The sequence below is a fragment of the Delphinus delphis genome, chromosome 19 (assembly GCF_949987515.2).
Source record: "Delphinus delphis chromosome 19, mDelDel1.2, whole genome shotgun sequence".
Classification (NCBI taxonomy): Eukaryota; Metazoa; Chordata; class Mammalia; order Artiodactyla; family Delphinidae; genus Delphinus; species Delphinus delphis.
Genome location: NC_082701.1, coordinates 26,048,316 through 26,062,770, shown reverse-complemented (window position 1 = coordinate 26,062,770; position 14,455 = coordinate 26,048,316). Strand labels below are relative to the sequence as shown.

Below are 14,455 nucleotides of genomic sequence, written 5' to 3'. Positions count from 1 at the left end.
TTATGGGATGCAGCAAAAGCAGTACTAAGAGGGAAATTTATAGCAATATAATTCTACCTCAAGAAACAAACAAACAAAAAATCTCAAAAAACAGCCGAACCTTACACCTAAAGCAACTAGAGAAAGAAATACAAACAAAACCCAAAGTTAATAGAAGGAAAGAAATCATAAAGATCAGAGCAGAAATAAATGAAATAGAAACAAACAAACAAAAACAATAGCAAAGATCAATAAAACTAAAAGCTGGTTCTTTGGGAAGATAAACAAAATTAATAAACCTTTAGCCAGACTCATCAAGAAAAAAGGGAGAGGACTCAAATCAATAAAATTAGAAATGAAAAAGGAGAAGTTACAACTGACATCACAGAAATACAAAACATCCTAAGAGACTACTACAAGCAACTCCATGCCAATAAAATGACAACCTGGAAGAAATGGACAAATTCCTAGAAAGGTACAACCTTCCAAGACTGAGCCAGGAAGAAATAGAAAATGTGAAGAGACCAAACTCAAGTAATGAAATTGAAACTGTCATTAAAAATCTTTCAACAAACAAAAATCCAGGACCAGATGGCTTCACAGGTGAATTCTATCAAACATTTAGAGAAGAGCTAACACTTACCCTTCTCAAACTCTTCCAAAAAATTGCAGAGGGAGGAACACTCCCAAACTCATTCTTCAAGGCCACTATCACCCTGATACCACAAAGATATCACAAAACAAGAAAATTACAGGCCAATATCACTGATGAACATAGACCTCAAAATCCTCAACAAAATACTAGCAAACCAAATCCAACAACACACTAAAAGGATCATACACAGGATCAAGTGGGATTTAGCCCAGGGATGCAAGGATTCTTCAATATAGCAAATTGAAGAATAAAAACCATATGATCATCTCAGTAGATGCAGAAAAAGCTTTCAACAAAATTCAACACGAATTTATGACAAAAACTCTCCAGAAAGGGACATAGAGGGAACCTACTTCAACATAATAAAGGCTGTATATGACAAACCCACAGCAAACATTATTCTCAATGGTGAAGAACTGAAAACATTTCCTCTAAAATCAGGAACAAAACAAGGATGTCCACTCTTGCCACTCTTATTTGCAATAGTTTTGGAAGTCCTAGCCACAGCACTCAGAGAAGAAAAAGAAATAAAAGGAATCTAAATTGGAAAAGAAGAAGTAAAACTGTCACTGTTTGGAGATGACATGATACTATACACAGAAAATGCTAAAGATGCCACCAGAAAACTACTAGAGCTAATCAATGAATTTGGTAAAGTTGCAGGATACAAAATTAATGCACAGAAATCTCTTGCATTCCTATGCACTAACAACGAAAGATCAGAAAAATTAAGGAAACGATGCCATTCCTTCACCACTGCAACAAAACGAATAAAATACCTAGGAATAAACCTATCTAAGAAGGCAAAAGACCTGTACACAGAAAACTATAAGATACTGATGAAAGAAATCAAAGATAACACAAACAGATGGAGAGATATACCATGTTCTGGGATTGGAAGAATCAAGATTGTGAAAATGACTATACTACCCAAAGCAATCTACAGAGTCAATGCAATCCCTATCAAATTATCAATGGCATTTTTCACAGAACTAGAACAAAAATTTTACAATTTGTATGGAAACACAAAAGACCTCGAATAACAAAAGCAATCTTGAGGGAAAAAAACGGAGCTGGAGGAATCAGGCTCTCTGACTTCAAACTATACTACAGGGCTACAGTAATCAGGACAGTATGGTACTGGCACAAAAACAGAAATAAAGATCAATAGAACAAGATAGAAAGCCCAGAGGTAAACCCACACACCTATGGTCACTTAATCTATGATAAAATAGGCCAGAATATACAGCCTCTTCAATAAGTGGTGCTGGGAAAACTGGACATCTACATGTAAAAGAATAAAATTAGAATACTCCCTAACACCATACACAAAAATAAACTCAAAATGGATTAAAGACCTAAATGTAAGGCCAGACACTATAAAACTCTTAGAGGAAAACATAGGCAGAACCCTCTTTGACATAAATCGCAGCAAGATCTTTTTTGTCTCACCTCCTAGAGTAATGAGAATAAAAACAAAAATAAACAAATGGGACCTAATTAAACTGAAAAGCTTTTGCACAGCAAAGGAAACCATAAACGAGACAGAAAGACAGGGACGTCCCTGGTGGTCCAGTGGTTAAGAATCTGCCTTCCAATGCAGGGGACACAGGTTCGATCCATAGCTGGGGACTAAGATACCACATGCCGCAGGGTAACTAAGCCCGAGCACTGCAACTACTGAGCCCATGCGCTCTAGAGCCCATGTGCCACAACTAGACAGCCCACACACCGCAACTGAGCCCACAGGCTACAAAGAAGATCCCACGTGCTGCAACGAAGATCCTTGCCACAACTGAGACCCAATGCAGCCAAATAAATAAATAAATAGATTTTAAAACAAAAAGACGAAAAGACAACCCTCAGAATGGAAGAAAATATTTGCAAATGAAGCAACTGATAGGGATTAATCTCCAAAATGTACAAACAGCTTATGCAGCTCAATATTAAAAAAACAAACAACCCGGAATTCCCTGGTGGCACAGTGGTTAAGAATCCGCCTGCCAATGCAGAAGACACAGGTTTGATCCCCGGTCCGGGAAAATCCCACATGCTGTGGAGTAACTAAGCCCATGCGCCGCAACTACTGAGCCTGCGCTCTAGAGCCTTTGAGCCACAACTACTGAAGCCCACACGTCCTAGAGCCCATGCACTTCAACTACTGAAGCCTGAGCACTCTAGGGCCCCTGCTCTGCAACAAGAGAAGCCACCGCAAATAAGAAGCCTGCACACCACAACAAAGAGTAGCCCCTGCTCACCACAACTAGAGAAAGCCCACGTACAGCAATGAAACCCAACACAGCCAAAAAACAAACAAACAAACAGCCCAATCAAAAAATGGGTAGAAGACCTAAATAGAAATTTCTCCAAAGACATACAGATGGCCAACAAACACATGAAAAGATGCTCAACATCACTAATTATTAGAGTAATGCAAATTAAAACTACAGTGAGGACTCACCTCACACCAGTCAGAATGGCCATCATCAAAACATCTACAAACAATAAATGCTGGAGAGGGTGTTGAGAAAAGGGAACCCTCTTGCACTGTTGGTGAGAATGTAAATTGATACAGCTACTATGGAGAACAGTAAGGAGGTCCCTTAAAAAACTACAAATAGAACTACCATATGACCTAGCAATCCCACTACTGGGCATATACCCTGAGAAAACCATAATTCAAAAAGAGTAATGTACCACAATGTTCACTGCAGCTCTATATGCAATAGCCAGTACATGGAAGCAACTTAAGTGTCCATCGACAGATGAATGGATAAAGAAGATGTGACATATATATACAATGGACTATTACTCAACAATAAAAAGAAATGAAATTGGGGGCTTCCCTGGTGGCGCAGTGGTTGGGAGTCCGCCTGCCGATGCAGGGGACGCGGGTTCGTGCCCTGGTCCGGGAAGATCCCACATGCCACGGAGCAGCTGGGCCCGTGAGCCATGGCCACTGAGCCTGCGTGTCCGGAGCCTGTGCTCCGCAGCGGGAGAGGCCACAACAGTGAGAGGCCCACGTACCGCGCAAAAAAAAAAAAAAAAAAAAAAAAGAAATGAAATTGAGTTATTTGTAGCGAGGTGGATGGACCTAGAGACTGTCATACAGAGTGAAGTAAGTCAGAAAGAGAAAAACAAATACCGTATGCTAACACATATATATGGAATCTAAAAAAAAAAAATGGTTCTGAAGAACCTAGGGGCAGGACAGGAATAAAGACGCAGATGTAGAGAATGGACTTGAGGACATGGGGAGGGGGAAGGGTAAGCTGGGACAAAGTGAGAAAGTGGCATGGACATATATACACTACCAAACAGCTAGTGGGAAGCAGCCACATGGCACAGGGAGATCAGCTCAGTGCTTTGTGTCCACCTAGAGGGGTGGGATAGGGAGGGTGGGAGGAAGACGCAAGAGGGAGGAGATATGGGGATATATGTATACGTATAGCTGATTCACTTTGTTATAAAGCAGAAACTAACACACCATTGTAAAGCAATTATACTCCAATAAAGATGTTAAAAAAAGAAAGAAAGAAAACAATTGCACTTACAATAGCCTCAAAAAGAATAAAATACTTAGGAATAAATTTAACAAAACAAATGCAAGACTTGTACACTGAAAACTACGAAACATCATTGAAAGAAATTAGAAATAAGCTGAATAAATGGAAAGATATCCCATGTTCACGGATTGGAAGATTTAATATTGTTAAGTTAGTAATACTCCCCCAATTCATCTATAGATTCAGTGTAATTGCTATCGAAATCTGAGGTAGTTATATTGCAGAAAATAACAAGTTGATCATAAAATTTGTATGGAAATACAAGAGACCAAGAATAGCAAAAGAAAAAAAAATCTTGAAAAAGAAAAACAAAGTTGGAGCACTCACAATTCTTGACTTCAAAACAAACTACAAAGCTAATCAAAACAGTATGGTACTGGTATTAGGATAAACATATAGATAAATAAAATGGAATTGAGAGTCTAGAAATAAACCCTTACATTTATGGCCAAACGATTATTGACAAGGGTGCTGTTAAAAGATAAACTGAGTCATATTAAACATTTTAGGAGTTATTTGAGCAAAAATCAACTAGAAGTGGGCAGCACCAAACCACAAGTGGTTAGCAGCGCTCCACCAACAGGAACTGGGGGAAAGCCTTTTATAGAGAAAAGGGAAAAGCAAAACAAGGAAGTTATTTGATTGGCTATAGCTTAAGCCATTGCCTTATTTGGGAAACCTAGTTGGCTGTTTGTGATTGGTTTTCCTTAAGTTTCAATTTCTTAACCTTGAAGCACTTATAGGCTTAGATTTGGTTTGCTTATATAGGCAGCTAAGATATTAGAACTACCTCAGTCTAATGGCCTCCTTCTTTAATTCATTTACAGTGCCAGATCAACTCGATGGGGAAAGGATAGTCTTGTCAACAAATAGTGTTGGAACAACCGTATACCCATATGCAAAAGAATGAGGCTGGACCTTTCCTTATACCACACATGAAAAGTAACTTAATGGAGAATGCAAACAACGTACACATTTATTAGTAATGAGGAAAGCTGAAATAAATTTACAAATAGATGCAAATTTGGTCAATATACACAGGGCAATAATCAATGGTATTCCACCAGACAAAATTCATTTGCAGTTCTGTAGATAAGGATTATATGCGTGGCTGTAAGTTTTCTACAAGTTACTAGGTCCTAAAACAATGCAAAGACAATGAAAGGTACAAGCCCTTTCAAAATCAGATCATCCAGAAGAGGACCCTAGAGAAGACACCCAGCAACCTTTTATTTTTTTTGGAAGAAGGCAGTTCATTTCAAATTCCTTCAGTTTTTCTCAACATTCTTCTTGGAGTGCTTTTCTCCTATTCTGTCCCTAGCTCACTCTCACTATTGCAGATCGTAGCCAAAATGGCAATACCTAGGAGGGAACTCCCTTGCCCCCAAACCCAATTTAGGATTTCCTATTCTCTTATAGACCATCCTGGGCTTTTTCTTCAGATCACTTATCACATTTTATAATTTGAGATTATTTGTGTGGTTATTTCTTCACTATCTAGCTGCCATGAGAACACAGCTCCATTTTGCTTACCACTATTCCTAATTGTCTTGCCCTGGGCTTTCATAGGCTCTCAGTAACCACTTGTTAGTCAGCTGGTCAATCAATCCACAAATAAATCAACTGATGGTAAATGCTACCCCAGCACCTGGTTGTCAACCTTATTTGTAAATCACAATTTTGAGAGAAAAAAATAGGTTTTCAGTTTGGGTTTCACCCTAAATTTTGCCTAATGGAAAGTTGAATATCTGACTCATAAGAAAAGATCAAGAGCTTATATACTTTTCTTGAAGATTTTGATTTGATATATTTAACTTTATTATTAGCAGAGGACAGAAGGTTGATTTTCCTAGGGCTTTGTTTTTTTTGGTTTTTTTGGGGGGGGGTTGGCTCTTTTTCTCTGTGGGACATTTTAGGCCAAGTTATGTATATAGGGAGAGACAAGCCTACTGATGAGGCTAAAATCAGTCTTAAAAACTACACAATTATTCAGAGCAGCTTTACTTGTAATAACCCAAAACTGGAAACAGTCCAAATGTCCTTCAATGGGTGAATGCTTAAACAGACTAGTACATCCATACCGTGGAATACTACCAGCCACAGCCATAAAAGAAACAAATAATTAATACACGCAACAACTTGGATGGAGCTCAAAGGCTTTACGCTAAGAGGAAAAAAAAGCCAATAACCCCACAGAGCAACAGCTCTTAGTGCTGTACACAGCCCTCGTCCACAGAGAGCCTCTCAGGGAGAAATGAACCACAGCAGCCAGTGGGCTGCACTCAGAGCAGTTTGGCTGGTGAGCACTCATGAGCCCTGGCTGTTAACCCTTTGCACTGACCGGCTGTTCTAAAGGGATTAACCCTAAGGCTTGGACAAAGGGAATCCAAGGGGTAGATGATCATGAACAAGCCCTTGTGGGGTCAGGATAGGTGGAAAGACATTTGGGTTCACCTGCAAGACCTGAGGCAGTCCTCACTGTTTCCATGTTCCAACTCAGAAGGCACTGACACCCCCTGGCAATCAGGAAGCTGATGCCCTAGCCTGGGGTCCTGGTCTGGCCTGTCCTGCCCCCAGTCCATCTCCTCACACCTGACAGTGCTGCCTCCCCTGGCCAAGATGAATGGTGCGCACAACCAGGTCAAGTTCCTAAAGCTGCCACCTCCCTCTCCTCGAGGCCGGGGACACACATTCTGTTTCCCACCAGTACCATCATTGGGCCACCATCTTTGTCCCCTCCATCAGCCTGGAGGACACTGTAGCACACACGGAGGCCCTTATTAAATCCCCCAGCAAGCCCTGAATGAAGGCCAACAAAGCCTGTCCTTACTGAACACTGACATGTCTCCAATGAGAAAAGCTGTCTTCCAACATAGGATGGCCTTGGACATCATCACTGCCTCGCCAGGAGGCACCTGTGCCATTAGCCAAGCAGAATGTTGTGTGTTCATACCTGGTGAGTCTTCTGTCTGCTACTGTGTTGTCTTTATTAAATCACATGAGGACACAGGAATGCCCTGAGTGATCCTACCCCCAGCCTAGGGGACTTATAAATCAGTGGTTCTGAACAGTGGGCTCTTGGTGGGAAAAGCTGCCACTGATTTGGGGAATTATTGTCTTAACCCGTGCTTCTCTTGCATGTGCCTGTATTGTTGCTGAGGCATCTGCCTCCAATGTAGCCTGATAGCAGCCAAGAAGGATCCACTTCCGTGCTAGTGAAACCCCTTGGTTTGGTTCTCAGGACCCTTGAGGAAGAAGGGGGGCATGTGAGATTGTCAGAGCTGGTCATGGTCACTAGGGGTGGAGTGTAGGGGGAGGTCATTGAGAGGACGTGACCTTGAGTTTGACCTGCAAGCTGGACCTGGGTGATCAGAGGCTGCTCACCCCCTTCCTCTGTCCTTGGAATGTGCATTCAGCTTCACTTCCTTGCTCCCAGAAGCTCCCCAAGGATGCAGCCTTGAGAGACTAAGGTGGTGTTAAGACCATCTGCATGGTGTCTGTGCCTGAGCCCAGTTACGGCCTCTATATAAACTTCTAAGATTCTGGCCGGGCAGGTGCAGAGATCTACTATCTTGCAGCGTCCAAGACGAGCCTCATGCATAAATTCTCTTGCTTTTTATTGAGTTTTATTTTATTTTATTGGTCACCCCTCATGGTATGCGGGATCCTAGTTCCCTGACAAGGGATGAACCCGCGCCCCCTGCAGTGGAAGCCCGGAGTCCTAACCACTGGACCGCCAGGGAAGTCCCTCCCTGGCTTTTTAAACCTGCCATCAACCAATCTGGAGCAGCCGCCTCTCTCTTCATTCTCTCCCTGCCCTCCAAGTATAGGGGCCAGTTTCAGATTACACCCTGGAGGCTCCAGAGAAGTTTGCAACCCAGCAGAAACACATAACGTTATTTTAACCATCTGTCAAATGATGAAAACAAAACAATTTAGTAACGAATCCCCACCTTGAATACCTTCAATGTGAATTCAGGGATTTAAAAATTATAAAGTACCTTCTTTGTGAATCTGTATCAAGGTGGTATCATGCCGGTATGAGTAGTATTTACTCTTTTGACATGTCTTTGGGGAGAGGAAGGAGGTTGCCCAATCTGAAAAAGGGAAAAATCAGGAAATGAGCAAAGTCTGCCTCTATTGTCCTCAGCTTTCTCCTTTAGGCCCTTTTAGGGCATCTCCACAGCCCTAATCCTTAGTTGCCCAGTGCCTTTAATTTTTTTCTCACTCAGAGGCCATCCTGAAATCAGGTCTCTGAGCCTCTTTTCATACTAAAGTGGGAGTAACTAACCAGAGCATTTTAACAGGGGTTGAAAGGCCAAAACCAAAAGTCAGGAATCATCCATGAAGTGAGAACATCTGGTAGCTTCCAGGCTTTGGGGCCACCTGAGTCTTCCAGGAAGGATGGAAGGGAGGGCAGGGGAGAATGGGGTGGGAACTCTTGGGCACAGGGAAAGGTCTGATGTTGCAGGGCCAACAGGTAGATTGGGCTTAGCAAGGGAAGAAGGCATCCAGGGGTGCTAACAAAACCCGAGACTTGTAATCCTACAGACAGCCCATTGCCACCTGGCCCACCAGGAAGGGGAGACACCTGGTCACAGGAGGGAGAAAAAGGGCTTAGATTTGCAGAGCACCTACTCTGTGCCAGGTATTGTGTGAGGTGCTCTATGGATGACACCTCAGTTGACACCCCCGCCCCAACCCTTGACATAGGTTCCCATTTCTGGATGAGGGTACTGAGACCCAGTGAGGCTAGGTCTTTTTTTTTTTTTTTTTTTTTTTGCGGTACGCGGGCCTCTCACTGTTGTGGCCTCTCCCGTTGCGGAGCACAGGCTCCGGACGCGCAGGCTCAGCGGCCATGGCTCACGGGCCTAGCCGCTCCGCGGCGTGTGGGCTCTTCCTGGACCGGGGCACGAACCCAAGGCTAGGTCTTTGAAGTAATGTGTCTTATTGGACAAACTCTAAGAGGATGGGCCTGCCCAGTTAACACAAAGCCACTGCTGTGGGTGGCTATGCCCATCTGGTATCTGAGTGACCCATTCTGAGGGAACTGAGTCATGGGTCTTGCCTACCTGGCAACGCAGACCTGCTGCTCCTCCAGGCTTCCTCACCACAGTAAGCAGCCCTTGGTCCCGAGACCCGACCCCACCCAACTTAGGCAGATGAGCTGGGCGTCCCAGCCAATCACTGCCATCATCAAGATCCTCCTTCCCATGGCCATGGCTGAGTCCAGCCTGATCATTTTCACCTGGAGGACTGCAGCAGCCTCCTAACTGGTGTCTCCACCGTTGGCCTCCCTGAATCCATTCTTCACAAACCACTCAGAGTGAGCTCCCCAAAATGTAAAACTGATCACGCTTTCCCTGTTTAAAACACACCAAAGGCTTTGTGTTGTCCTCAGGATAAACCCCATCTCCATAACAAGGCCTGGTGTTGCCTGTGCAATCTGACTCCTGCCCCCTCTCTAGCCCCATCAGGAACTCCCTTCCCCTGCTCTCAGGGTTCCAGCCACACTCAGTTCCTGATATGTGCTAGGACTTCCTGCCTCAGGACCTCTGCACAAGCTATTTCCCTTACCTGTATTCCTGTCTTCCTTGCTTTTCAACCTACCTAACACTGCTCAGATGTTCTCTTATCAGAGAGGCATTCTCTGAGCTCCCAATATATTCCTTTCCATTGTGTTGTTTATTCCAATGTATAAGTATCTAGCTACTTTTGTGATTATTTATTTAATGTTTGTCTCCAGGAGAACAGGGACCACAATCTTTTGATTCTTTGTGGTATTCTTGGTGCCAAGCAGAAGGCCTGGCAAATGGTAGGCACTTGGTAAATATGTATTATATAGATGGATAGATGGACAGACAAACAAGTAGATGTTCTTACCGAAAGCTCACGCTGATTTTTCCTTTTGCCTCAGGCTCCAATATGGCTTGGCATAGTACTGTTACTGATCCTGTCTTTATTTAAAATTTTGACATTTTATTAAAATGTTATTTATGTTGATTACTGAGGTTTTTTTTTTTTTGGTGCCCCCTTAAATTTTGTGCTCAAGGTCAGTACCTCACTAACCATTCCCAAGTTCCAGCCCTGCCCATAGTAAGGAATTAATAATAACTATTGCTAAAATAATTATTATCATATAGATAAGACATAATAGAACAATCATAGGCTTTAGAATCAGACAAACTTAGGTTTCAACCTGGCACATTCATTCATCAATCATCCATTTACTTAAACGTGCTCAATGATTTTTTGAGACCCCGCTCTGTGCCATCTATCTCTCAACATGCTGGGATACAGTGTGACAGAAACACAGCCTCTGCCCTCAGGGAGCTTCCAGTCTAGAAGCTCTGCTGCTGACCAGCTTGTGACCTTCTGTGAGTCATTAGGCTTCCTGAGTCTCAGGTTCTTAATCTGTAACAGAATAATAACAATAACAACAACAATAACAATAATATCATCTGCCTGTATTGCCCAAAGGTTGGGAATTTTAGCAATCAGCTATGTCAATAGACATGAACCCATATCCCAATACAATGCCCCATCTGGTATTATTTGCAGTTTCAAGGAAGAGGCCCAGAAAAGGTAAGTGTCCTGTCTGGGGTCACACAGCCTTCAGAAGCAGAAACAAGGGCAAATCTAGTTTTCCTGCTTCATGATCAAGGCTCTGCTGCATACAGACAGATCTCCCCTTCCTGTCCCAGCATCTTCCTGAGATCTCGAGGACTGGGAGATGGTGGTGACCCATCCCTTTTGCAGGGAGGACAGTCTTGCCCTGTTGTGGCCCATCCTGGGCATAGTCCAGCCTTGGGGAGGGTCTGAAAGAAAGAGGAGTTAGCAGAGGAGGAAAAGAATAAATTAAAAGAGGAGGAGGAAGAGGCATCCAGAAAAGGGGCCAGGCCATACCCCCTCCAGGGTCTTGCCACCTCCTCCTCCTTCCTTTCCCCAACATTCCCAGGGACAGAGAAGCAGGTCTCAGTGTCCTAGTGGACACAGCTCAGCCTCATACCACCCTTCTCAGGGCAGAACCAGTGGCTGACCTGACCATACTCTCTCTCTTCCATCTCTCAAAAAATCCCACACAGTTTGTGCCAAACTCTTTTAAGACTTCTATCCTCTGCCCCAAAGCAATTGGGGCATCCCAGCTCAGGGTGCAGGAAAAGCAGATGCCCGAGGCCCCTCCTACTGTTACCGAGTCCAAGCTTGTACTGCTCGCCACACGACAGACCAATAAATCTAGAGATGAGGTGTTGGGGCAAGGAATAGTGACTTTATTTGGAAATCCAGCAGACCAAGAAGATGGTGGACTAATGTCTCAAAGAACCATCTTAGTTCTTTGAGAAGAATTCAGGCTTCCTTTTTAGTAAAAGGGGAGGGGGTGTGGTTGGTTGTTGCCAACTTCCGGGGGTTGAAATCCTTTGTTCTTGCGGCTGTCCACATAGGTCAGGTAAACCGTCAACAGGACAAACGTTATTCTTTGTTCTGCAAATTTTTATCTCTATATGAATGGAAAAGTGTTACACCCTTAAAGGTCAGAGCCTTGAGAATGGGCTATCCTGTATATTTCAGGCTATAGGCAACATTCTTAACTTGTAGCAAAAACAATAGAATACAAAGGTCAAAGTAAAAGAAACAGTACAAATATGGAGTCAGATTTGTTCTTCCCTATTATACTACCCCACCCCCCTCACCTCAGCCAGAGCTTGGGAATTGTCCTGCTCTGGATTTAACCCCAATATCACTTTCTTTCAGCTCTCACTCACTGTGCTAGATTCTGTTCTCTTCCAAAACTTTGCCCTGACTCCCAGCCCTCCAGGGGCCCAAGAAGCCAGGGGGCTCCAGGCCTTAGGGTCTATTTGGTAGTGGAGCCTTGCAGGAAGCGCAAAGGGCCATTCCATCAAAACTGTGCTGGACACGTCAAGAATTTGTGTGGTTTCATTTGGGCCTCTGACAGGTCAGGAGCTTAGAAGTGAAGGCGGGCAGGTCAGAACCCTGAGCAGGACACAAGAAGGAGTCCAGGAGTGGGGGATGGAAGCTCCTTTACTTTTAGTCCCGTGTGACAGAAAGCCCACATTAAATGTCCTAGAGAAAAACAAAAATAGCTTATTGGCTTATGTCCCCAAATACTCAAAAAGAGCAAATGCCAGGGTGGCTCAGGGAAAACGAGTCCCAGGGCAAAGGACTCCTCAGCACTGTGGGGTTGACTCCACTTGCTCTTCTGCAGATGCCCCAAGACCACCACAGGACCCCCTCCCCGCCAGCGGAGCTGCCTCCCCGCTTCCTTATAAGCTGAGAACTACTGAGGAAGGACCACAGCTGCTGGACTTGGGAGGTGGGTCCCCACCTGAGACAAAGGACTGACAAGAGCCCCGTGGGACTAACAGCTGCATGGGCAGAGAAGTTCCCTCAGAGAAGGAGGGCAGAGCTTCCAGAAGAAAGAAGGGTGCTGGAAAGAAATAAACAGATGTAAATCTCCCTACTTTATTTTTTCTAAAAAACAAACAAACAAAAAACACCTCTTGGTCTTAAAGTATTGATCTACTTTAAGGCATTGTCTGAAAGTATTACCACGTTAAATGTTTGTGCTCATTTCTACATTATATGCGTGGTGTGCGCACACCCAAAACGTGCGTCACATTTTATCATTTCCATGCCTTTTTCTGAAAGAGTGAGCTCTCGTATCAGGAGACCTTGTTTTGAAGCCCAGCTTTGCCCCTTTCTAGCCGTGTGAGCAAATTACTTCACTACTCTGTGCCTGCGTATCCTCATCCCTAAAAGGGGATGATGATTGTACCTATTATACAAGGTAGTAATGAGGATATAATGATAAAATATTTTCAAAACAGTAAGTGGTTTGTGTCCTATTACAACTCTTTGTTATTACCACTATTTGCAGTTACCTCTGACTAGAACGTTCTTCCTTCTTTCTTTGCCTTTTAAAATTGGATACAGTCTCAGTCCAATTTTTGAGACCCAGTTCAAATGCCATCCCTTTCATGCATTTTTCTCCTCCTTCTAATCAAGGGATCTCTCTTGCCTTCCTCTGAAATCCTCACTGGGCCCTAAGGCCTCACAGCTCTAGATGGCAGGGACTTTCTCAGTCCTCTTCATCTCCACCCCAACTAGAATAAAACCATCTTTACTCATACTTACAGTAGGCCTTCTTAACAAGTACTAGCTTAATTAAAAGAAATAAGCCTAAATCTCCCAACAAAGAAAAACTCTGGACCACATAGCTTCACTGGTGAAATCCACCAAACACTGAAAGAAGAATTAACATGTCAAACTCTTCCAAAAAATAGAAGAGGAAGGAATACTTCCTAACTCACTCCATGAAGTCAGCATTACCCTGATCTATGAACATATTTTCATATAAATATGTGTACATATTGTTTATAGCAGCACTATTCATAATATCCACAAATTATGAAACAACCCAAATGTCCATCAAATGATGAATGGATAAACAACACGAGAGACTTCTCTGGTGGCGCAGTGGTTAAGAATCCTCCTGCCAATGCAGGGGACACGGGTTGGATCCCTGGCCCAGAAGATCCCACATGCCTCAGAGCCCGTGTGCCACAACTACTGAGCCTGCGCTCTAGAGCCCGCGAGCCACAACTAATGAGCCCGTGTGCTGCAACTACTGAAGCCTCCATGCCTAGAGCCCGTGCTCCGCAACAAGAGAAGCCACCACAATGAGAAGCCCACGCACCACAATGAAGAGTAGCCCCCACTCACTGCAACTAGAGAAAGCCCGAGTGCAGCAGCAAAGACCCAATGCAGCCAAAAATAAATAAATAAAATTAAATTAAATACATAAATAAATAAATAAATATATGAGATAGAGCCATACAATGGAATATTATTCAGTCATAAAAAAATTAAGTACTGATCCCTGTTACAACCTGGATGAACCTTAAAAACATGAAATTAAACATTAAATGAAAGGATCCAAACACAAAAGGCAGCATATAATATTATTCCATTTATATACGAAGCATCCGGAATAGGCAAATCCATAGAGACAGAATGCAGACTAGTGGTTGCCAGGGCCTGGGGGAGGAGAGAAAGAAAGTGACTATTTACTGGGTGTAGGAAATACCTTTTGGGGTGGTCAAAATCTTCTGGAAGTAGAGGTGATGCTTACACAAACTGTGGATGTATTAAATGCCACTAAATTGCACACTTTAAAAAGGATTAACAGTTAATATTATTTGTTTTACCTCTGTAACAACAAAAAGCAATAAGCCTC

General features: G+C 43.3%; 1 protein-coding gene across 2 annotated transcripts in view; it reads right to left on the bottom strand.

The window, feature by feature from the left end:
* LOC132415251 (C-C motif chemokine 4) overlaps nucleotides 1-14,455 on the bottom strand; it is a 175,088-nt gene that overhangs the window by 88,938 nt on the left and 71,695 nt on the right. Inside the window, exon 1 of one of the 2 annotated variants that reach the window (XM_059998500.1) lies at nucleotides 8,202-8,255. The exons of the other annotated variant lie outside the window; for it this stretch is intronic. The gene's annotated coding sequence lies outside the window, so the exon portion shown is untranslated. Of the gene's footprint in view, nucleotides 1-8,201; nucleotides 8,256-14,455 lie in introns of those variants that run through there. 2 annotated transcript variants of the gene reach the window in all.